The 25,785-nt window shown below is 41.4% G+C and overlaps 1 long non-coding RNA gene across 1 annotated transcript in view; it reads left to right on the forward strand.

Moving 5' to 3' along the window:
• The window catches only part of LOC146003737 (uncharacterized), a 56,928-nt gene extending 35,176 nt beyond the window's left edge, over positions 1–21,752 (forward strand). The window contains exons 4-5 of the long non-coding RNA XR_014443855.1: positions 12,836–12,907; positions 21,582–21,752. This is a non-coding gene — a long non-coding RNA (uncharacterized LOC146003737). The remainder of the gene's footprint in view (positions 1–12,835; positions 12,908–21,581) is intronic.
• The last annotated feature ends 4,033 nt before the right edge of the window (positions 21,753–25,785 follow it).

Consider the following 25,785-nt stretch of genomic DNA (forward strand, 5'->3'; position numbering starts at 1 on the left):
GTTAGCCTTTTGTGGACACTTAAAATGTTTGCCAGTTCTTTTCTTGCACTTAGAATAAAGCCGATCTCTTGCACTTCCTTGATACGCTAGGGCAAACTTGGTCCTCATTGTACTTTTCCTCCGCAGCGCGAAGAGTTTTCCGTTTAGGTCTCATTTCAGTTGGGGAATCATTTAACGCTTCTTCACAATAATTTCTGAAAACTAAATCCTATGCGCTTCTTGTAGGTGCGTGACATTCTTCCGCGTCTGCAAGAAAAAGAACAGCATCGGAAGTAGATTCATCGGAGCGCCCTTCGTGTTAGACAGAACGTGCCACAAAGTCACCCCATAAGATAGCGAAATTGGTCAACATCAGCCGTACAATCCACACACACCACGTCCCACAAACTTCACATCAGCAGCGTATGATTCACTACTATTCCGGTATCTACAAAACTCACCCTGTTTTTCTCCTCCTTGCTTCAGAGGGCGTACACGAACAAAGATTTGCAGACAAAGTTCGCAAGGTCACAGTGCAGACAACAAAAAGCAGCTGTCTGCTGTTTTCGGCAAAGCAGCTGAAAGAACAGATTGCTGCACAAATCAGGCACGCAAATGACTCACTCGTTCAACAGAATGAACACTATAAGCGTGGGAAACCAGAAATCGCAAAACGTAACGTCTGTCAAAAAGTCACCCCAGTTTACGGTAGAAGAAACGTCCAAGCCTCACCTTTTATACCTCTCTAGAATAATCGCGAAGACGATAATGAATGGCGAATTGATGAAATGTCTGTGCTTTATACAGAATTGGAACCTAGAACCACAGCTAGGTGGCATGCTACGCTAACCACTCTGCCACGGAGGAAAGGATCACCTTCTATTTACAAACCCCTGAAAAGGAGATCGGACAGCTTCTACTTTCCTTCCTTGCCTCTTTCCATGTACTTAGGGTCTTTGTCTAGATCACACTCTCTGTGCATTGTTCCATATCCTACCTTTATTGTTCTACTGAAGCCATGTTTAATTCTGGCATGTGATATTCTCCATCATCAGTTCAAATTATTTTGCAATATTTGGACTCTTTGTTATATATTTGTCAAATACCTTAAGTTTCTTCTTCTAAAATACCATAAGGTTCTAGTCAAATACTATTAGTACTTAGCCCTAAGAAACATGAGGAATTAGTATGTAGGGTTTAGGGACCTCATAGGGGACCTCACAAGAATCACCTACTATTTCTTTCATTATAGCTAATTTGTAAATAATGAAAACATGAATTATATAACCTAGCAAGGAATATGTGGGAAAACAATTGCACTCAAGTCACACCGTAAAATGTATAAGCGTCGTGGAGTTAGAGATAATTTTGATGGAACAACACGACACTAAAAAAATGCAACATAGAATGTAAGCCTCAAGTAGGATTAACAAGACAGGAGAGAAACAATGGTATGCATGCCACACCAATGTATTGAAAGATAGGTCACAGTGGATAGATAAATATTACTACATTGGTCTATGCAACAAAAGAGATATCAAAATTTAGCAGTATTGTTACGTTTATAGAGAAACTGCGATAGATAAGTAATACTATGTTAGTCTACAACAAATGAGATATCAAAATTTAGCAGTATTGTTACGTTTATAGAGAAACTGCGATAGATAAGAAATACTGTTAGTCTATGCAAAAAGGAGATATCAAAATTAAGCAGGACAGTTTCATAGAGAAACTGTGATACATAAGTAATACTACATTAGTCTATACAACAAAAGAAATAGCAAGATTTGGCAGGGCAGGACAGCTTTGTTTATATATACGAGGCGTATTCGTAAAGTAAGTACCGTTTGCAAATATTGCCGCTGTAGCAATGCAGTCGCGACCGTGCGAGTTCTCGCTGACGTCCTTCATCCGTTAGTAAGCCACAGGCACGCGTGGGAGCAGGTCATGCTTTTTCTTCGTAGTTTTCTGAAGGTTTGAAATGTTCAAGAAAATCAATCGGCCCGCCGACTGTGAAGTCCGGTCTGTGATTTGTTTTCTCAATGCAAGAATGGTTGAATTCTTGCCTAGAGGACAGACCACCAACAAAGATGCCTGCTGTGACACATTAATCCGGCTGCGTCGTGTAATTCAAAACAAAAGACGCGGAATGCTTAGCGAAGGCATTGTGTTGCTTCACGACAATGCTCGTCCGCATACGGCCCAACAAACTCAAAATGTCATCACGTCATTCGGCTGGGAACAATTTGTTCATCCGCCAACAGCCCTGACTTGGCACCAAGTGACTACCATGTATTTTTTCATCTGAAGAAGAAGTTTATTGCTGGTCAGCGTTTCGACGAGGATGACGACGTCGAAGCAGCAATGCATGGATGGCTTTCGGCACAGCGAGAACATTCTATGAGGATGGGATACAAAAACTAGTGCCACGCTACGACAAATGCTTGAACAATGGTGGAAACTACGTAGAAAAGTAGTTTAAGGCCTGTAGAATGCAATGCAAATAAAAAAAGATACGAAACCATTTTACTTTATTTTTTACACTCTTTCGGTACTTACTTTCCGAATACGCCTCGTATTATATATATATACGAGGGTTGGGACAAAAGTCATTGCAACTGTTTTTTTTCTTGCAGATATGTGAGCGCAGCACAAAGTGCTATGTGTCGCGTGGAAGCCATGCAGGCATAGTGTGTATGCACATCAACAGATGGCTCTGTGATTGCAGGAAGTAGCACAGAGAGCGCTCTGAAATCAGTTGTGTGGCGAGCGTCGTGCGAGATGGACGTAACCCGTGTTGAGCAGCGCTCGTACATCAAACTAGCCGTTCGCCGAGGGTTGAATGCGAGAGATTGTCACAGTGAATTGGTGGATGCCGTTGGGGATAATGCTCTCCCATACCGAACAGTAACATGGTGGGTACGAAAGTTTCATCAAGGACGTGTGTCAACCAGTGATCAGCAACGCTCGGGATGACCTGTCAGTGTGCGGACCGACGTGGCACGTGCCGTCATCGAGCAGCTCCTGGAGGAAGACAGACGATGGACGCTACTGGAGTTAGAGAGGGCAAGTGGCTAAGAGAAATGCACCATCCACAGGATATTGCAGACAGAGCTCCAACTGCGCAAAATCGCATCGCGGTGGGTACCACATGCACTGACGGAAATTCAACGGTGGATGCGATATGCAACATACTCCGACCACCTAGCACGCTTGCAACAGGACGGCGAGCACTTCCTGTCACGAATAATCGCCATCGATGAATTTTGGGCCAGGGCATACGAACCAGAACTCAAACGTCGGTCCGAGGAGTGGCGACATGCCAGATCACCAAGGCCGAAGAAGTTCCGTCAGAATCCTTCCACCGTGAAATTGATGGTGATCGTCGCGTATGACGTCAGGGGTGTCATTGTGTGCCACTTCGTTCCACATGGCAGAACAGTGACAGCAGAGTACTACAAAAACTTCCTCGTGCGACAGGTACGACGTGGTGTTCGGGACAAACGCCCGGACCTTCTGGACAGTGCAATCATCCTGCACGACAACGCTAGACCACATAAAGCAGAGTGTGTACGGCGGCAACTGCACCGCTGGGGATGGGAAGAATTGGACCACCCGCCGTACTCTCCTGACATTTCGCCCTGTGACTTTCATCTCATACCCAAGGTTAAGGATCCACTACGTGGAAGGTGGTTTGCGACACGAGACGACATTGCCAATGCTGTGCAACAACAGATGACCCAATTCACACATGGTGCGGCCAATGGTGACGCAGATGGTATTCAGAGTCTCCCACATCGTTGGCAGCGTGTGGTGCACATGGCAGGTGACTACTTTGAGGGCCTTTAGCCCCAGTTTTGTTCTGTCAACTGTAGAACAGGTATGTATTTGTCTTGCACGATCAAACCAGTATTGTCCTGTACAGTATCGTAATAAATATGTGAGGCAAAATGTTCGCGTGTTTTAACTGTCCCCACATGTAGTTCCCCCCTCGTCCTTTCATCTGTATATGTCGCATTTCCCAACCGGGCTGTTATATGCAAGAAAAAAAATAGTTGCAATGACTTTTGCCCCAACCCTCGTATATACCTGTGTGTGTTTGGAGTGTGTGTGTGTGTGTGTGGGTGGGTGTGTGTGTGTGTGTGTACTCACACACATATATACGCTTTTTGGTTGGGTTTTTTTATATTTTGAAAACTCCATGTTGGCTACTTTTTTAAATATATGATACCATATGTAGACAACGAATTTCAAGAAGGCGAAAGAAACAGAATTGTCACATGTTGCGGGAACTATACTGCTACGCAGTTTTCTTGAAATACCTTGACTATGATACATTTCGAGCGTGTAAGGAACTAAATTCGTATTAATTTGAGGAACTACCATGGGAACTTTTCCATATCATTACATTATTCATATTGACTGGCATTCCTGAACCATTATTAGAAAGCATTGTTGAAAACAATGGCTAGACAATTAATTCCATTGGATCGTAGAAATTATATCCATAACTTCTTGCTATTAGTGGTACCTATGGACGTTATTTTGAACAACTTTGATATGTTTAGCCCTTCCCTAGGTTCAATTTATTCAAGATGTCTGTAATTTACATTAGATTGCATAAAGATATGAATTACAGTTTTTTTCCTTACTTACTCCATTAATTTGCATGCGAAATATACTGTACTAGGAATTAAAACGGGTACATATTGCGAAACATCGAAATAACTTAGCCTGCTAATAATGTCTGGAGATTCATTGAATCATAATCCGTATTCTCACCTCAAATGTGCTTTAATTACGACTGATAAACCCTCGTTTAATTCATGAACGTAAACTAATTATCTCTGAATCAACACCAACAACCAAATGAATCAGAATGAAAGTGCATACAGGAAGTACTTTAAGAAATTTCTGAAACTATAAGTTTCAAGGCTGATACTCATTATAAAAGCAAAAGACAGTCGTGGCTGATTTGCAATTCAATTCGCAGGAAACGAGCTGTAGTGACAACTGAAAATAATGCTTGCTAAGGTTAGTTCTGTTCTATAATTCAATCATATCTGTTATTCATTGACCCAAAGACTCCGTAGCTAATATTTTGAAATATTATAAACAGTGGCGAAGCGTAGAGTTCCTAGCAGGGTAGGCACAGAAGTGCGATAATTTCCATTAGTTGCTTAAATCTGTAAAAAGAAAGGGAGGGGGGGGGTTATGTCATCGAGAGTGGTTCAATGTCTCTCCAGATCGCTTCTTTACTTGCCAGTGGCGTGACGTTTTCAAAAGTGTTGTTACCGGCCATCAGCACGATAATTATGTCTTAGACGTTCTCCCCCACCCACCAGATGTCATCGATCTAGATTTTTGTTCACTTCTGTTTTTTTATTTGTTTGTATTTTTTCAACCCCTGATTTATGCACGCAACTCCAGAAAGAACTACCAATCATGAGACATCGCGAAAATCCAACGAATAGTGCTCGAGCCCTGTTGTCAATTCTTCATCACTTTTTTCTAAATGTATTTATTTATTTTGCAATTGAGGTGAAAAGGGCTAGAAGAACCCCATAATTTTCGGGTCAGTCTGACGTTTGTGCCGTGAGCAGACGACAGAATTCCTCACTTTCAGCGACTGTCAGTTTGGTATGTTCTATTGCTGCCAACTTAGTTTTTGTAGCAAGACTTCCTCGCACCGAGGAAAACACCATTGTTATCTGTTGTCTAACTAAAGGAATGGTTGTAGTTAATTCCAGTCTTGGCTTTCTAGATAAATGAATTTCTGACACCTGTATGTGCAAGTAAACATAATTTAAATTTTGAATATTTTCGTCTCATTTGTTCTGATCTATGCTAATCGTGACGATGAGAATGTATGGAGAATGAATTAAAGATGACCAGGAAACATTGACATGACCACAATTAGGTCACCTGGCTTCGTAACGTGTTAGGATGACGACTACGGGGCTTTGAAGAAAAAAACATAAGTAAAGGTGACCTCTCTCATTCAGTGTGTATACTTCGCATCCTAGTTTGTTCTACCCCTTGTGTTAGTAGACACCCTTACGTGATAACAGAACATAGGATCCTTGTTTGGGACCCGGCAACACGACAGGTTACTATGTAACATATAAACAGGTTATAATAAATGTAGTTGCTTGAGAGAATAGAATCCCAATTTTAGGCGCAATTTAGCTCTTTTCTGCCAATCCAATGTGACAACACTGGCATGTTCCGCCAGACCTGAAACAGACATGGCCCGCGCAATAACCCTCTTTGTCCTAAACCCAAAAAAAGTCTTCCCTTGCATTGTACTTTATTTGGCCGCCCTCTGCTCTTGTTATCCCTTCAGGGTAAACGAAACTGCCTACCTCTTCGCTTGTGTCGGCTGCATAAAAAAATATCTGCTTGTAATATTTATTCAACGACAGTGTTAACGCATTAAATAACGTTTCAACAACTTTGAATTTTTTTTAAATATTTTGCTGTCACTTGCCACTGCTACTTGCAAAGGAAAATATACTTGAAAACATTTTAGAAATGATTGTTATAAGAAGGAAACATGAAAGACCAAAAGTGGGTCCTACCTTACCGATGATTACTTCTTCACTCAATTAAGAACTCGATTGTTCTTGTTGTTCTTGCATTTCAGTCCAGCACTTCTTGCATAAATCTGATCGCTGCACACGACACCAATCACAAAGAAAGCTCTACCGCCACGAACCTCGCGCTCCGAGCCAAGCGCCAAGCTCCCTTCTAGCGTCGTGAGCAGGAGGCAAGTTTTCCCAGAGGGTGAACGAGAGCGGAATCCCAGTTCACGATAAAAATAAATTATTCTATTCCCAGTGAAAGTAAAACTACTTTGTAAATATAAGGCGTAACTATCATTTTAATTTACGTAATTTGGTATGAAGACTTACTTTACAAATATAAGTTCTTTGGACTTTCTGTTTACGCTACGGTGTTGGGTGAATCGACAAGACAATAAGCACTCTGACCAGAAAACGAAGTCAGAACTACAGTACTCCGTAATTTTCAATTTCACTTACACTTGTCGATGAAAGGAAGGAAAACCTAAGTTTCGTACAAAATATGGAGAATGTACAATGAAATAGAAGTCTCTCTGCACGAACACAAGCTAATGTTTATAAAAAATGCCGGTACACCACAAATTTCCAACCCTGGCGGAAATGCAGTGTTGCTGATATGCTGTTCGTCCTAGTGGGTAACACCGCGAGGCCGGCCTCAGGAGCACGTTACAAGCATACGTACAGTACTCGTAAGATTAGGCTTCCCGCATATACGACCGTAGGACGGAATGTGAAGAGAAGAGGCCCCAGCAAATGTGCCTCACTCCGTGGAAAGTTCGTATACTGACTGGACAGGGTTAGAATCTTTTTGTAATTATCATAAATGAAAATTCCAAACTTTTCCATTGCATTACATATGTTTTGACGAAATAAGTAAATACACATTTAAAAGAGTAATGGCGTGGGTAGGCCCGGCCTCCTGGCCTCATAGGACGCTTGCCACTGATTATAAAGACAGAATTGTGTAATGTTTCTGTAATAAATAAATAAATTTGTAGTAATCTTTAATTAGTCACGTATATAATTATTAAAATTTTAAAATGAAAATGTATGTTTCAGAAGAAAATTGGTATTAAAGTAAATACAAAGGAATTATAAAACTATTCTCGAAAGCCCAAAAAAGTGCAACTATTTTAAGTGTAGTTAATAAGTTTCAGAAAACACAGAATTAAATTTTATATATATTTTTAGAACATAAGGCAACCTAAGAGATAGTAAAACCCGAATATTTACATTACTCTTTTGATGTGAAACATATTTTTTTCATTACCAGGAGGAATAATCAAGTTTCTTAGTTCAAATGTAACATATCCGCTACACCTTCTCAGAAAATAATTTGGTAGTTGAGACAATTTTACAGTGGATTAGGAGTTGCATCTCTTTAAAACAACCTATGTGAAAACATTATCAAATGATAGAAAAATACGTAGAGTATAACCAAGCATATAATTTTTATGACTACTTAGTATAGCTTCAAGCAGTCCTTAACCTAGGCAGACTTGACTTAACTACTTTAGTCGACAAATGCAGTGCCATTTTTCAAGATAGGCCGTAAATGGTACAGTGAAATAACCTGAAATTCACTTTCATTGAGTTGGTGTTTTAAGTTCGCTTTATGCACAGTAAGGCTAATCGGGACTGGACCTACAGTTTAAAGTGGGATCCGAACCACTATGCACCATCATCGGGGATGCTGACATTCACTATCCAATGGCATTGAGGTTTATTGTAACAATTTCGGCCCTCCGTGCTTTAGGCAACACATTAATTCTCAAATAAGTACCTAAAAACACCTTAAAAATTCAGAACAATAGCTATTTATATCCCAAGACAACTTTAACGGAAGAAATTTCCTATACTAATAACAAACAAAAGTTTAACAACAAATTCATCTAACATTTACCGGCTCCGCGATCAGAACAACGAAAGACCAAGAATAAATCAACCAATACTTAGAACAACACATTTGTCCCCGAAAGAATTATGCTACCCAGTATAGCTCCCCTTGTTTTTCCGCAGGCAGTCAGTTATGAAGTGGTGTGTTCTCCCAAGCTACCACACACTCCCCTAACACAATTTTAGGTACTGTGCGAATTAAGCTTTTTGCATTGGGGGTAGAGGGCGGACGCTCATTCAGTGGTGTATTTGTGATATAATTTTAAGAGGTAGCTTTTTTGGGATATGCAAATTTGTATATATACGTACTACCAGTTAGTAAACTCGACTATTGCCTTGCGGTTCTAAGTTCCTAGGTCATTAAATGTTATAATAAGATTTAGACGTAATTTAGAAACATTTACTATATTTACATTCTTAGAAAACCCGAACTCGTACATAAAAAGAGCTATCGAACTATTTAATATCACCGAAAATTTGACCAAATTTATATTGCCAACTTCAATTTTAATGTCCATTTATACCTACCTACAGGTACAGCGCCTTGAATAACGTTGAAAACGACCCAATAAACTGGTTCCCGAAACGGATGTTAACATAGATGGCAGTATGGCTGCTAATTTTCTTATGAAAGCAATGCGGCTTAGTTAGTTTTTGGAATATACGAAATTTGGAATCGTATTATGTAGATTTGTTTGTCTTGAAACGCGCTACGTGAATTAATAGAAAAATAAATAGCATGCGTAACACAAGAAGAAACATCGCAATGTGATTCCGGACGTCAGGTATTGGATTGTGTACTAGAGTTTATTTTTCTATGTTATTAGAATATAAATAGTATCCTGAGAGATATTTCATACTGAGCCGACAAACCACAAGTGTCGCTTGGAAGCGAGCAGTCGGTAATCAACCAATGCAGCCTTTCGAACCGTAGGCACACAAGCTCTGACTGCAACGTTTCCTCAAGATTTTAGACCAAAGCGACACTCGACAAACGATACGGGGATTTCGCACCAAAGCGACGGGTCCTTCGTTCCAAGGCAACTTTCATACCGAAGCGGCACGCGACACATGTCGCTTGGAAACGAGCCGATCAAGAGCAACATTTCACATCGTAGCGGCATGACGGGCAGCACAGGCCAGCGTTTGGTTTGTTGAAATCCTCAAGCGATAAGTGTCGCGTGCCGCTTTGGTGCACAATCTCCCTAAAGCAAGGCACTTATTGCATCACGCATACGCGAACAACAAACCACTGCAACATGTTGCAAGCTATTGTGGAAATGGCCCAGTTTGAGCGACACACAAGTGGCTTATCGTGTCGCCTAGATCTGTTGTTGTAACCAGAAGTGCCCACAGGGGGAGATGATGGCGCAAGCTGCGCCATCGAGATTTTTGGGGGGGATTTTTCCCCTTCAAATGATATAAAATTCAACATTTATCTTTTTCAAAAATATATGTAAAAATTTCACACCTTAAATGTACCATATTTAATCCATTAGATGAAAAAATAAAGTGTTTAAGGGTATTATCAAAGGGGGGAAGGGGGAGAAATATCTTACATATTAGGCCTTAATTGACACGTGGGTTCTGGGGGAATTAAATTTTGGGGGGAACAGTATCTAACTCTAGGTCTTAGATTATTGCGGGTCTTTTAGTTAGAGGGGAATTGAGCCTTAAATTGAGGGGGTATCCAATTCTTGTGTATTACTATTGTCTTAGACTGTTGCAGAAATTCTGGTGTAGAGAGTGAGAATTGTTTTTTTGGAGGAGGCAATATCCACTCATCAATATCAACAGTAAGTCTAAAATAGGTCTGCAAACTTTGGTGGTAGGATTGAGTATTAAATTTAAGAGGGGAGATAGAAAGCTCTTGATAAAGTGTTAAATCTTAGATTGTCAAGGGATTTCTATAGTGGAGAGAGTGTTCGAAAATTAAAGTTTGGCGACTGTATTTAGCGATATGGCATCCACACGTTTTTGACCCCGAATGTGCCAAAGGGGAAGCTGGAAAAGACTAAATATCTCGGGACCATAAGAAAGTATTGACATCCCATTAAAATAATATTCTTGAAAGCCTGCAAAGAAATGGATGTAAAAATTTTCTTGCTCGCTTCGCTCGGAATGGTGTTACTAAGATATGTGTGTTTGCCTCTTTAATGAGGTGAATGTGAAGTTTATATACTATAGCAAGATTACAATACAATAAATAAAAATATTCTCGATTATGATGAACGATTTTAGGGGTGGCCTTGAGTGGTGGGCACCCCTGTTTAGGAAGGAGGGGGCAGATCAAGTATAGTGTTCAGTTAAGCTAAGAAATAAGTTACTTTCCTTAGACACGCTGTCGCAATTAAATACGTTGTGGGGATTACGATATGGTTTCAGGGCGCGAATGATATGATTTGGGGAGGACGCATGACATGATTTTGGGGGGATGCGCCATTGGCCTTGGGGGGATGGGCACCCCTGGTTGTAATGTGTGGTTTATCGTGTCGCCTAGATCTGTTGTTCGCACAATTGGCAGCAAACGCTTGCTAATAGACTGAAGGCAGCATGTCGCTTTTCACTTAGTTGGGAACTCTTCTGTGGCGCGTCGCTTCAGTCTGAGCACTCTTCCTTTAAGGAGCTTTCCGACCGAAGTAACAAGTAGCACGCGAATACGCCATATGAACGTGTCGTTTGCTGTTTGGACCCTCATGTGCAATGAATGCTATTTTTCAGTCTGGAAGTGTCTGTGTCACTAGTCACATCAGTGTGAACATCCCGTCTCGCTTGTCCCATTGGTCTGAAAGTTTTCTTACACTAATGTCGATGGCACTAAGGAAGTTCTGTGGGTTTCCCCTTGTCGTTTCATGCAATCATCATTATCATCATCGTCGCGATTAGTTTAAAGCGGAAGAAAAGAGACAGTAAATATCAAAAATACAAATGCTTCAGCTTAAAAGAAATGATTGATGATAATAATAATGAAACTAATTCATACACAAAAATTTAGTTACCAAGTGCATTCCACGCGTATTTTTTCTCCCGTATTATTAATGAAAGTATAACGATAACAGGGCGTGGTCGACTGTCTAGAATGTGCATTAATATCTTCGCGACCACTGTACCAAATATCATAGCAATTATCACATTCATAGAGATGCTTCATGTAAAACCATCAGACGTTGCAGCGAAAACTCCATTTACTTCCATTATAAGCAGACGAATGCCATGCAGCTGTACCGACACCAGCGCCTCTAGCGGTATCATATTCGAGTGGAACCAGCCAGAGAGCCCAGAACAGCGCCGTTTTCCACACTACGTAATTCAAGGCGTTGTACTACAGGTTTCTTGTGAACACTTTAATACGTGTAAATATCAGCACTGTGCCATGAAAACATAAGTGGATAACAGAACAGCCTGCTGCTGTCTCGGTTCAGGAGATTGATCCGTTCCAGAATGGTGTCTTTCTTTAAACCACAAGGCTGCATACTTTTCTTTATGGAAGTCTTTGATGACTATACCATAAATGGACAAGAATGATTTTTTCAATTATGTTTGTAACATAGTTAAGAAATGTATACTACATGCTTTCAATTTCATTTTCTTTGATGGGGTGGCAGGGATAAAAAGAATTTTTGACGAGGATGTTTTATGTGGGGGAATCCCAGCCACCCCCTCCCCCCCGTTAATTCGCACACATGTAGAAGGAAATGAATATTTGAACCAAATGATATGTGGTTATACTTTCTTACATTTTTTTTAAAAAATAATAATACTTGGAATACTTAGCTTCCAATTTCTTCACGATCGCGACAACAGATCACGCAGCTCCTCATCTCTCTCTATCCCCGTCCACAGATCAAACTTCTTCTCCAACTCTTTCTCCGTATCGGCTGTAAGACTATGGAATCAGTTGCCAGAAAGCACTAGAACAGTAAGCTCCGTCGCTTCCTTTAGCAGACGTGTTCACCACTCTCTTCAGAATTCTCGTTAGATCTTCCCCTGTCAAGCAGACCAAAGGGCATATGCAAGTGCATTAATTCTTAAAATACTTTGTAATTACTTATATACAATTTTAAATTTTGCAATCCATATATCGTATTTTGTGTATTATATATTTTGTATTTTGTGTGTTATATTCAGGGCGTTAAGACTTGTGTGTATGAGTATAATGCGCGCGTGTGTGGACCTATGTGAAATAACTTAATGTACTTTGTGTATAATATAAAAATGTATAATTATATGTGTATGGTTGAGTGGAAGAAAAGGCTTTGTACGGCATTAACTCCGCCATTTAAAACAAGGCGTTAATAAATAAATAAATAATAAAGTTGTTAATATAATACAATAAGAACTTTCCACTAAAAAAATGAAATCTATATTCATTTCAGATCTTCCTAGTCCTCGCTTTTCTAGCATTCATCGTCGTGATTGTGTGAAGGATTCTGCGAGAGATTGATCAGGTGAGGCCATGAAACAGCTAAAACTTTTGTTTTTACATTATTATCTTTCACATTTATAATTTCGTACCAATGGTGGCACCGGAAAATATGAGTTGACAAAGCAGAGAAGGGGGACAGTCACATTTCATACTAGCGTAGTATACAGTATACGAAAATACATATATTTGGGTTAAAACAACATTTAATTATCATTTTTTTCTTGTTTACCTTGAGTGGTAGGCGAACTGGTCGTGCAGGTTTCATCCATTCCCAACCTGTCCATGGGCGTAACTTGGCTGGAGCTATCTTTTTAAAAAAATTCAGGTTTATTACAATTTGCAAATTAAAGGTATTTGTTAACCTCTTGGGAGCAAAGGAATGAATAATAGCTATATTTCTGATTTCGCAAATTTAACAGTTATTTAGCAAAATAGTGTTGCCCACCCCAAAGTTAAGTCCCAAGTTCGATTCTGCCCCTTCAAAGTTAGATGCCTATGTCTGGGTCCGTCACTGGTACGAAATAGCTATTTTCCAAACGTATAATAATATATTGTTATGAAAAAATATTTTATAGCAAAGCACTTTGATTTATTCTAGTGATTTATAATTAAAACAATACAATTTCACTATTTAAGTCGAAATATTTTAGTTAAAATGTAAATTGACAAACGGAATAACATTTTAGGACATTAGCCAAAGTCGACAACAGTTATGAATATTTCATGTCCGTTTGCCTGCATAATGGTACGTCCATTTCAAATATTGAAATCTCAGAAACTATCATAGAGCTACGAAGACGAAACTTGGTGCACTGATAGACCAATCGAATAATAATCAATGTTCTCGATCAACCAATATGATTATGGCACACAACAATCAATTTTCAGCGATCTGCCGATATATAGGAAACTAACAAATACATTTGTGACGCTATGAATATAGTCATGTATTAGTTTAATGTGGCATAAATAACTGTGATTAGTCCTTATGTCCGTTTATGACAGTAAAATCATTGAATATCAAAAACCATTACCGGGTAAAGATACGATATCTTTGACATTATTCGCTGGCTAGTTGGCCGGAGCATTATCAGTGGTCGACATTCGATCTCACCACCGAAGTTTCCGTGTTCGACTCCTGGCCTGGGCAGGAGTGTTCTTTGTGTCCCTTCATCAATTCCATTCCATCATCACTCATCCTCATCGTCACCATTAGCCAAATTTCTTAGAAAATTGACGTATAATTACAAAAATACAAATACAAAATATCTTTAAATTATTAATGTGGAATTGGAAGTATGCCAGTAGCTAATGACTGAAGAAACCAACATGCAATTTGAGGAACCCTATAAATAAACAAATGTACGCGTTGTGCATACTTTTGATTTGATTTTGCCATTTATCGTCGCTTATCTTCCAATTTTGGCTAATCGCAACGATGAAGATGGGTGATGATATAATGTAATTGATGATGGGATACTCACAAAGAACACATGGGGTGTGTAACTTCTGCTAAGGGGCCCAAAAGTCAATTTCACTTACGTAGTACACCCTGAACTGCGTTTTGCAGACGAAAGAGGCTCTTGCGACTGGCACTATGGCCAGTATAAGTGGGTGTGTTGTCCTGTGTTTTGTCGCTATATGTGCTGAGTGCCTCTTTTTGCAGCCTCAGCTTTAAACCAGTCAGAAAATTTTAAAGATTTTAGTTACAACACGGCATTACAGTTATGCTATTTTAGTTCAGGTAAGGGACGGGTGCAAAATAGCCTTAGTGTTGACGCACCCAAAATTTAAAAAAAATCAAAGAACACCCCTGCCCAAGCAGGAATTCGAACCTGGGTTCATTGACCTATCCGCCACGGAGGTCGTCTAAATAATTTTAATTTATCAGTGTACATTTATTTCGAATCTATTGCTCTGAGAGGATTGCGAATTCAATAAAAAAGGTTTGGTATACCGACAGTACTATTGAAATAAGCTAATGTAATTGGCCAGTTTGTACTTTTTCCTATCTTGGTTAAAGCATTTCTGATCGGTAACCACAGAGCATAACAGTGAACGCAGTTCCAACTTGTTTTGAACCCACCTTCAAACTTCTTTAGCAGTCCTTTTACCTTTAATCTCTCTCGATCTATAGTACCTTTTCCACGGTGCCTCGAGAGAAGTTTAATATCACCGAAACTTGTCCCCAATGCGAAATTTGAACGGCTTACGTCTGCTGTCGTAATCTCTCTTCTGCGCGTCACGCGTTCGCTTTTGAACTTCCATTTGCAAGCTTGGTTGCCTCATCAATTCTCGAGTTAATAATCTCTACATAATCGTAGATCTCTTCCCTGTCATCCTGAAACATCTACTGTAAAGCGTCTGTCGCCTTCTCAAATGGTTGTCTCAGTGCCTTTGTCTTCCCTTTACTAGACATGAATTCTTGTTTGCAGGACGTATCTGCCTTGAAAACGGTACAAGGAAAGCAAACATTCTCCAGTGACATCTCCCGTCATTCCAAGCCACGAATATTACTCCTTGGCTTTGCCAACGTTTTCAGCTTCACACAATGTCCAGCAAATTCAGAATCATTTAGTGGCATCAATATTAGCGCATCCAGAAAGTAAGTTTCCCACTCGCTCACAGGTGGCAGGCCATGCGTATTGAAACCGGTTTTGCGCATGCGTGAGAGGCACATGCCCTGGCTAGTTAATATCCTAGAAGAAGCCTCCCGAAAGTCCTCAGTAGCGTCGCGGCAGAGATGAAACATGGAGGCTCTTATTCCATCTCCCGCTGGGTGCGAGGTTCGTTCGGTGATTAAGTTCTTGAACGCCCAAAACATACAGCCGATCGAAATTCATCGTCACCTGTGCCAGATGTATGGGTTCGACGTCATGAGCAAGCATATGGTGCGTTGTTGGTGCAGGACATCTACTGAAGGCCGGCAAAATGTGCATGACGAGCGCAGTGGGCGGCCATCGGCCGTTATGGACGAGCTTGTGGAGCAGGTGCAGCAGTGCATATTGGAGGATCGTCGCGCCACGATCACGGAACTCAGCAGCCATTTCCCGCAGATTTCTCGGTCGTTGTTGCACGACATTGTTACCAAAAGCCTCTTGTTCCCGGAAATTGTGCGCCCGGTGTGTGCCGAAACAACTGACGCCCGAACACAAAGGAAAACGCATGGGCACGGCGCTGACATTTCTGCAGCGTTACCATCATGATGACGATTTTCTCAACCGGATCATCACAGCACCCCCAGAAAGCAAGCAGCAGTCCATGCATTGGCGTCACAATGGATCTCCATGCAGGACGAAGTTCAAACAGACTGTGTCGGCGCGAAAAGTGATGTGCACGGTGTTCTGGGACAGACAAGTTATTCTGCTCATCGAGTATCTGCCCAGAGGTGAGACTGTGAACGCTAACCGTTACTGTGAAACACTGGGGAGATTGCGACGAGCCATTCAGAATAAGCGACGCGGTAAGATCAGTGCCTGGGGTGATCTTGCTGCACGACAATGCAGCCCTTCTGGACAGGTTCGGTTGGGAGGTGTTCGATCATCCATCGTACAGTCCGGATCTCGCTACCAGTGATTAGCACCTCTTCTTGCACCTGAAAAAGTTCCTGTCCAGTCAACATTTTCACAGCGACGAAGAGGTGGAGACGGCTATCAAACAGTGGTTCGGCGCCCAGACGGCGGACTTCTGCGATGCAGGTATACAGAAGTTTGTCCCACGCTATGACAAGTGCCTGAATTCCGGCGGGAATTATGTTGACAAGTAACTGGACAAATGCTGTATTTGTGCCAATAAATTATTGAATGAAATAATGTTTCCTTTTTGTGCACAACACCAGGGAAACTTATTTCTGGATGCGCCTAATATTTCAGATCTCAAACTCAACTGTGCCCATATCTTGGCTGTTCTTTTCACAACGTGCTTGTTTGCATGATTCTATTCTCCTGCGCAAAGTCTTCCTCTTAATTGAAAAATATCTGCTCGGCTAAATTTGCTATTTGCACACCCACTCACATGCTGTCGCTAACTATCTGGACCACTAACTCGCTGCGACACGTTACAACATAACGTAAGTGCACTCTCAGATAAATAAACAAACACACAGTTACAGTCATGAACTGCCCATCTAACAAAACCTTCAATCCTTTTCCCTGAAGCTAGACTTCCCCAAAGACTAATTCACCCTCGCCCTCCTAAATGTCCTTACACAAAAAACAAAAGGCATCCACAAAACAGTTGGCCAAGTCAGGGAGTGCATGAACACCTGTACACACACTAAACATGAAATTTGCACAAACACACAAACACTTAACTTAACTTACAATACTAGGAGGAAATGTTTAGTACACCACCCAGCAAACTATTGCAACTCAGACATCGTTTCTCCCTCTTTCAGAATCACGGACAAGATGATCCCACACCTCACACTGTTTGTAGCTATTATTATTCTGATGGCACTTAGCGTCGTCCTGTGTTCAATACACATCTATTTCAAGTTCTGGAAACCTTCCTGTTCCACCTCCTCCAGCAACCCATACCTTTCACACAGATCGTCTCTCCAGAGCTACACCCGCCTCCACCACCCACGCAAATCTTGCCAACCCTCCAGTCTTCAGATAATGTTCACTTCAGATCCACGGATGGTTATTGCATTCCCTTACCACTCCCCGGATCTGGTGCACTCTTCTCTCTCACCTACATCATCTTCCTTCTCCTCTCTGCACGAGCCTGGCACCGCTTCCGAGGACGACCCATCAGGAGGACTGCTGCACAACTGGACACCTCATCCCACAACTTTGGACCGGACCCTCATACAACGCAGAGTTCAGCCTACATCATCACTCTGTCAGTGTGTATCAGTGAATCCTGAAAGTGTACTGATGTGCGCGTTACATAAGGATAGTGTGTGAAAACAGAAAACAACTCTTGAAAAAAAAAATCTCAATATATACAAGTGCAGTGTGGAAACAACAATTCGTATATAGTGATATGTAACATCCAACACGGCATGTTCTATCTTCTTTGGAGTTCTTGTAGTTTTGCATGCAATTTTTAGATTTCTCTCAACAACGATTATTCTCATATTCATGAAATGGTACATTTTACCTGCAAGCACTGTGGTGGAAAAAAAAAGGACAAGAGAAGCAACATGACTGTTTCTTATAAATTTGATAGTAGGGATTTTGTAAAGAAAAGAAACAGTATTGTATATACAGGGTGGCTCAAAAAGTCACTTAACACCCTTGGTACAAGGCCACTGCAGCGCGCAACGTGGAAATGGTGATGACCAATCGTTGCCAGGCCAAGGGGGAGCCACATTGACGCCACTCGCGCGGTCGGCGGCCATCTTGATGTCCGCCATCTTGAATTAAACTTCATAATTTTAAATGGGAAGGGGGTGATATGATATATCAAATCAGGCTAGAATTTCACGAGAAATGCAATGGTGAAGGTTTTTTCGACGTATCTTTAACCAGTAAAAAGTTATGACTGAATTCTTGTACCAATTTGCTCCTTCTTGAAGTGGTAGAAAAATGTCTTATAATTTGTTTATGGCATCGGTAACGCATCGAGATCAAAGTGACGTATACGGAGAGAAGTTCGCATGCCATTGCACAAGATTTTAATCGGATACATCCATGAAGAGCTGCGCATTATGAATGGTTGTCGCGAACAATTACCAGTGTGACGCTTCCATTAATTGAAAAGTCCTTCACAGTGACAAGGCTAATATTTATGTTCATAAGGAAGTTCATAAACAGAATATTCGATGCTAATATCTGATAACCCATTTTTGACAGATCAAATGGTTAGTGCTGGTAAGTTAATGGTGTGGCGTGCTGTGTGGAACACGATTGGTTAGTCAATTTCCTATCAACGGAACCTTAAATGCTTAGGGCTACTTGGATTTGTTAAATAAACAGGTTTTTTCATCCTTGCTTATGGAAGAAGGTACTTTTTACAGTTTTTTTCAATAGGGAGGAACACCAGAACACTTGGAAACGTTGTGAAGAAGTTTCTGTCCAAAGTTAGTTATCAGGTGACAAGGGTCGCATATTCTGTTTATGAACTTCCTTATGAACATAAACATTAGCCTTGTTACTGTGAAGGACTTTTAATTCAATGGAAGCGTCACACTGTAAATTGTTCGCAACAACCATTCATAATGTGCAGCTCTTCGTGGATGTATCCGATTAAAATCATGTGCAATTGCATGCGAACTTCTCTCCGTAGACGTCACTTTGATCTCGATGCGTTAAACAAATTTTAAGGCATTTTTCTAACACCTCGAAAAGGAGCAAATTGGTACAAGAATTCTGTCATAACTTTTTACTGGTTAAAGATACGTCTAAAAACCTTCACCATTGCATTTCTCTTGAAATTCTAGCCTGATTTGATATACCATATCACCCCCTTCCCATTTAAAATTATGAAGTTCAATTCAAGATGGCGGACATCAAGATGTCCGCCGACCGCGCGAGTGGCGTCAATGTGGTTCCCCCTTGGCCTGATAACGATTGGTCATCACCATTTCCATGTTGTTCGCTGCAGTGGCCTTGTACCGGGGGTGTTAAGTGACTTTTTTAGCCACCCTGTATATATCGTCAACCTTTACACGATTTTACAAGAAAATCAACGTGCTTCCTGTTCGTGCCAGCTGCAATCATCAATAGATGGATGCTGCCTCAGTAGGGGGAATGACGAGAGAGATTGGGCAAACTTCTGAAAGTATAGGTATACAGCAGCTCTAAATACAATATGCTGACCCAATCGTGCATACAACACGGAACATGCAGCTGGCGAAGAAAGGAAATTCTTTTGTCACTGACAGAGGTAAAAACCCGGCAGTGAGAAACTGCACACTCAACTAAAAGGTGGCACATGTCAATCATACGAGGGATGTCCGGAACGTTCTAAGAATCTGATATAAAGAAATACAATATCAGAGTGATTGAGGTTTTATTTTTCAACATAATCTCCTCGAAGGTTAATGCACTTCTGCCAACGGCCTTCCAATGCCTTAACACCAGCAGAATATGTGGATTCGTTCAGGTCTGCAAAATAGCCTGTCACTGTGGAGAAGACTTCTTCATTGGACTGAAATTTCTTACCACCCAAGAATTTCTTCAGGTTTGGGAACAGGTGGAAATCACGGGGAGCAAGGTCAGTAGAGTACGAGGGTGCGGTAGCACTTGGAAGCGAAGTTCGTCAAGTTTCCGGCCTGTGACCATGGCTGAATGCGCGGGCGCATTGTCCTGGTGGAACAGCACTTTCTTTTTCTTCATGTGAGGCCTATTCTCTTGGATTGCCGCCTTCACTTGATCCAGGAGGTTGCTATAGTAGTCTCCGGTGATGGTATTGCCCTTCTCTAGGAAGTCTATCAAGATGACTCCTTTCGCGTCCCAAAAAACTGATACCTACGCAACAGCCTTTGCCTTCTTTGGTGGCAGGAAATCTACATGCTTCCACTGCTTGGACTGCTCTTTTGTCTCAGGCATGTAATGATGAACCCAAGTTTAGTCCATATAGTGACGTAACACCGCAGAACCTCTCTGGGATTCCTCTGGAAAAGCGCCAAACATTCAGTGGAACTCACTCCGCGAACGTGTTTTTGCTCCGGTGTGAGCAGGCACGATGCCCATCTCGCCAAAAGCTTCCTCATGCTCAACTCTTCAGTGAGAATGTGGTGTACTCGGTCCACTGAGATGCCAACTTCATGAGCTATCTCCCGCACTTTCAATCTTTGGTCAACCAGCACCATATCATGGACTTTATCGATTGTTTCTGGTGTGATGGCGGTTGGCAGACGTCCATTGCGGGGGTCATCTTCAACGCTGTCCCGTCCAAGCTTCACCACGTCACTTGCACTTTTGCTCCTTCACGTGTCTATGGAAACCAGACTAGTGGAAGAGTGGCGATAAAATTTTCCCTGCACGTTCAGAACAGATGTGCCCTTCTAATGCACATGCTTTTGTTCTGATTTCAACGCCATCTCTGACCGATTCTTAGAACTTTCTGAACAACCCTCGTAGTAAAAAGTCCCAATATTGAAAATCATGGACAGTGTGCAAAAGCCTGTGAGAGATGCATCTAGCTCGGTGTGGGCCGAAGGGCAGCCTGTAACTCATACCGGACTCTCGACCGAGGGCATCAACTTGGAACATGCTGGGATGGTAGCGCAGCCAGCCACTGTGCTTTGGCCAGGTAAGTGCAGAGAGAGAACTTATGCTCTCTACCTTCCTCACTCCCAGCCAGGGGCAAGCAGCACGAGTCAAAACTCAGCTTCGCAATTTTTTTGTGGTGCTTCCATCGTGAATCCAATGATCCCCAGCAAAAGAACGGAGTTGAGCTTCAACAAACACACACACACATGCACATACTATATACAAAAGGCTGCATAATAGAAATTTATGACCCCTGGAATCACCACGTAAAAAATTGTTGTGAATCTATTAAGGAACAAGAAACGTTAGCAGTAATGGAAAGAGTAGCAACAGTTTACTCAAAATTTAACATCTTATGCTGTTACAATGAAGGATTCTTGTAATGTGCTGATTTGATCTTCTTTACTTGCATACTGTATATCTAGTACTGTAAATACTACATTTAAATTTTGAAATTAAGTGTACTCTTTACTCCATTCAAATGTAATGTTACAGCATGTCTTCATTAATATCAATGATATTTTATTGCAGCTAATACGGCAAGGGCATGAAGGAAGGACTTCAGCGACACTGCGCAAAGACCATCATTATATGATGCAATTCTCTTCAGCACTCTTCTACCTGAACTATATATGACAGTATATAGTACCATGGGTCACTAGATTATATATAGTAATAAAAATTTAGAAGTAAAAACTTTAATTGTTTGTATTCCTTGTACCATATTAAAAAAATAATTTAGAGCCATGGAAATACCTTGGAACAGTCAGTTCAGAGTTACACATGTGGAATATAAAATATCCTACAACTATGTGATGCATATTGTTAAATACAACATCATTTTTGTTACGTATCTTCCTGATCACTTAAGATATTAGTTATATACAGTATATTCAAACTGTTTCAAAATAATAGTAGATTCACTCTTTGTATTAAAAATGATACAAAAATGGCAAGACACACGAACCATATGTGCTTCATAGTTTGCTGACATCCTACGACCCACAAGTGGTTCACGTGTATTTTCAAAGTGAATCAATCCTTCCTGTCCACTCACACATAAACAAATCAACCATTTCTACACTTCCATATACCCTATAACACAAAAGCTAAAGCTAGCAGATACCAAACTTTCCCCAGGGATCTTTCATGTCTATCACGTCACAGTTTTACAACCACCTCAGTTTGCTCAAAATGGGCCTTATAAACGGACCTTCCAAAGGAGGTAGCAAACAGGTCAACGAACATTGATTGAATGTAATCCTTGGCACGTATCTCAGAAAGACCTACAATACGTAAATTGGGGATGAACTGATACAATTTTGAACCGATGTTCATATCAATGACTATACTCTTACCAATACCGATGCTTGAAAATTGTTTCAATTAAAAGTTGTTCAAAACATTGATTAATATTAGTGAGTGAATATTCCATTCCAATGATAAGCATCTACGAGGGCTGATCAACAAAGACTGAGACTGATATTTTTGCACAGCATTCTGTATCTTTACACAATTGTAATGTGCATATTGAACAAGAGCGGGGTTTCATACATAATACCCAGGGTTGGCAGTACCACCACATCCTTTGTTTGGCAGCAATGCTCCTTGTTCTAGGCACTGCGTGCATTTTGCATAATACGCAATGGAGGTGAGGAGCAGTATGCGCAAATTAAGTAGACATATGTCGTGAGGTGCTATGTCTCTTTGGTGATGTTCCTCTGGAATCAGTTATCACCAGTGATGAGTCGTGGGTGCACCACTACGACCCAGAAAGAAAACAAGCTAGCACAGGATGGAAATCGCCAGGGTCTCCAATGCCAAAAAAGGCGAAGGTTGTTACATCTGCAGGTAAGGTGATGGCGATCCCTTTCTTTGACTGTAAGGGAATGGTGTACCAACAGGCAGTTCTCCCGTACACTACCTTTGCAGCAGAATACTACACGCCAGTGTTTGCGACACTGAGGAGGCACATTGCGAAGAAACAACCACAACTTCATTGGAATGGGTCGCGACTTCATCATGACAACACATGACCTCATGTGACAAATCACGTCAAGGCATGCGTATTCGGCGAAATTCAACATCACCTGTGTACATCCACCTTATATCCCAGACGTAACCCCCTGAGACTTTTTTGTTCCCTGCACTCAAGTCAAAGCTACAGGGCCATCGTTTTGCAGACTCTGTGAAAGTGTTGCATGGAATTTTTGGAGTTTAAAATGCCAGAAACGTATTGGCCAGTATTGGTTCAAAATTCAACCGATACACCAGCATCGGCTCAGGTGTAATATAAATATATTATTTTGTGGAGTGACTAATGAGATGTTAGTCTGATGAAACAGTTACCTTGACTGTATTATTGAAACCATAGGAATTACAATATCCATTATTCCCATAATAAGTTTGTTAAGGTAATGTATAATAAATGAACTGCTGATACGTTGAAGTTGAAATAATAAGAAAACTACATCTTGCTTATTCCTATGGTAGTTGGGAGGATTTTTACAAATGTCACAGTATATGACGGCCAATGACCACACAGACTAGTCACATTGCTAGAAATTCTGGTCAACATGTCTTCCATAGAAACACTTCAGTACCAGTGATGCAGACTGGCAGATGGTCCATTGGCCATCATATATGGCAAGATGTATAGCTGTACATAAGTGCTCCTTGGTGCAATTTTTTTAAAAAAATGACTTGGAACAGGAAATAATTACCGTATTTGTAGGAGACACTATTGAGAACAAAGCTTTGTCACTGAATATTATAATTAATTTACAGTATATAAAGTAATATGTAGGTCTACTTTCAACAAATAAATTACATAATCTAACTAGGAAACAATACATGTTAATCTTCTTCATAAAACTCAGAGCTAGAGCTAAATGAAGAGTTGCTTGAAACCTCTTCTAAATCAGAATAGGAGTCCTTATACTGGTGATAGTCGTTGACAGCACATGTGTATCCGTGTGTATGAACTCTATGTGACTGGAATTCTCTCACACATCACAAGGTAGCAAGAAAGAAATTGTTTATCTAGGAACAGAGAACATTTTAAAAGTAATCCAAAACTGAGTATCGGCATATAAGCTGTATCCTGTTTTCCAGACCAATTTCTAAATGTAAAAAGTGTCTTGTATGCAGGCAAATATGGTGATTACTTCTGATCCTTTATTGATGGAATGGCAGATAGTGAATCTGACATCTACACAGGGAGACCCAGCGTGAGTCATCTCAAGAGGGAATTCTTCCGACAATATCCCTGCATAAAGTGGCTCTGGGCTCGCTCAACCTTTAACCAATGGGTACCTGGGGTGCAGTCAATGGAGGAGGGAAGCATGGTGCTTATCACATCACCTCCACTATGGCATAGGGTGACCATAATATTTTGACCCGAGGAAGTAAGTTTACATCCTCCTCAAAAATCGGCAATTTTATAAAGCTGTTATTATTATTATTATTATTATTATTATTAGTTAAAGTATGTATCACGTAAATTATAAACTGCTCGCCATTAAAAATGCAACACCCAGAAGGAGTAATCAGAATCGGACGAAATGTGCACAGTGTGTAGAGGAGAGGTGCAGAAGGAAATGATTAGGTGTTCAAGGCCATCATGCGTCATGTGCGCCTGCCACGCCATCTGGTAAGTGGTACCTGTAGCAGGTCAGATAGGTGCAGAAGAGCAGTGAAAGTGCATGGTCGTGAGTGTAGTGTGTTAAAATCGGTCAGCAATGCCTCGTCGTCGAATATGGCAGCGATTCCAGCAGGTTTCCCAGTTCGATCGTAGCCGAATTGTTGCATACCGTGAATGCGGATTACCCTACCGTGAGATCGGTGCCCGTGTAGGACGGAATGCATCCACAGTGATCCGTGTATGGAACCAGTGGGTCCAGGAAGGCACTGTAGAGGTTCACAACGTCTGCGTCAGACGACGGAACGAGAGGACAGACGTCTGATACGCATGGTCCTTACAGACAGAACGGCCACGTCAACGAGGATTGCGCATGAAGTACGGGATGTTTTACAACGTCCAGTGTCCCCACGTACCGTGCTTCGTCGTTTGGCGAACCGGGGAATTTTTTCCCGGCGCCCACTGTTGCGGATTCCTCTGACACTAGAGAATAGGTGTTTGCATCTGAGATGGTGCCAAGACCGTCGTGCATGGATGGCGGAGTGGCATGCTGTAGTGTTCTCTGATGAATCCCGCTTCTGTATACATCATGATGGACGTACACGCGTGTGGCGGCACCGTGGCACTAGGCTTCATGATGCCTGCATCATCACACAGGGCCTTCATTGGGTATCATGGTATGGGGTGCCATCGCCATAGGTGTTGTTTCGCATCTCGTACGCATTCAAGGGACATTGAACAGCCAACGGTACATCACACAGGTTCTCACCCCTGTTGCTGTCCCATTAATCCATGCACTGCATAATGCCACTTTTCAACAGGATAACGTGCACCCACATGTTGCAAGGAATGTCCTCGCATTTATGGAAGCCAACCACGTGCCCCTGCTTCCTTGGCCAGCACGTTCGCCGGATATGTCGCCAATTGAACATGTCTGGTCCATGGTGGGTCGCCGGCTGGCCCAACTCAGGTTTCCGGCACGTAATGTTGAAGACCTCTGGCACCATGTGGAAGCCGTTTGGGACGCCATACCGCAAGCAGACATCGATAGACTCATTCTGTCCATGCCTCGCCGTGTTGCAGCAGTTATTGCCG

The sequence above is a fragment of the Lepisma saccharinum genome, chromosome 20 (genome assembly GCF_977018435.1).
Source record: "Lepisma saccharinum chromosome 20, izLepSacc3.1, whole genome shotgun sequence".
Lineage (NCBI taxonomy): Eukaryota > Metazoa > Arthropoda > Insecta > Zygentoma > Lepismatidae > Lepisma > Lepisma saccharinum.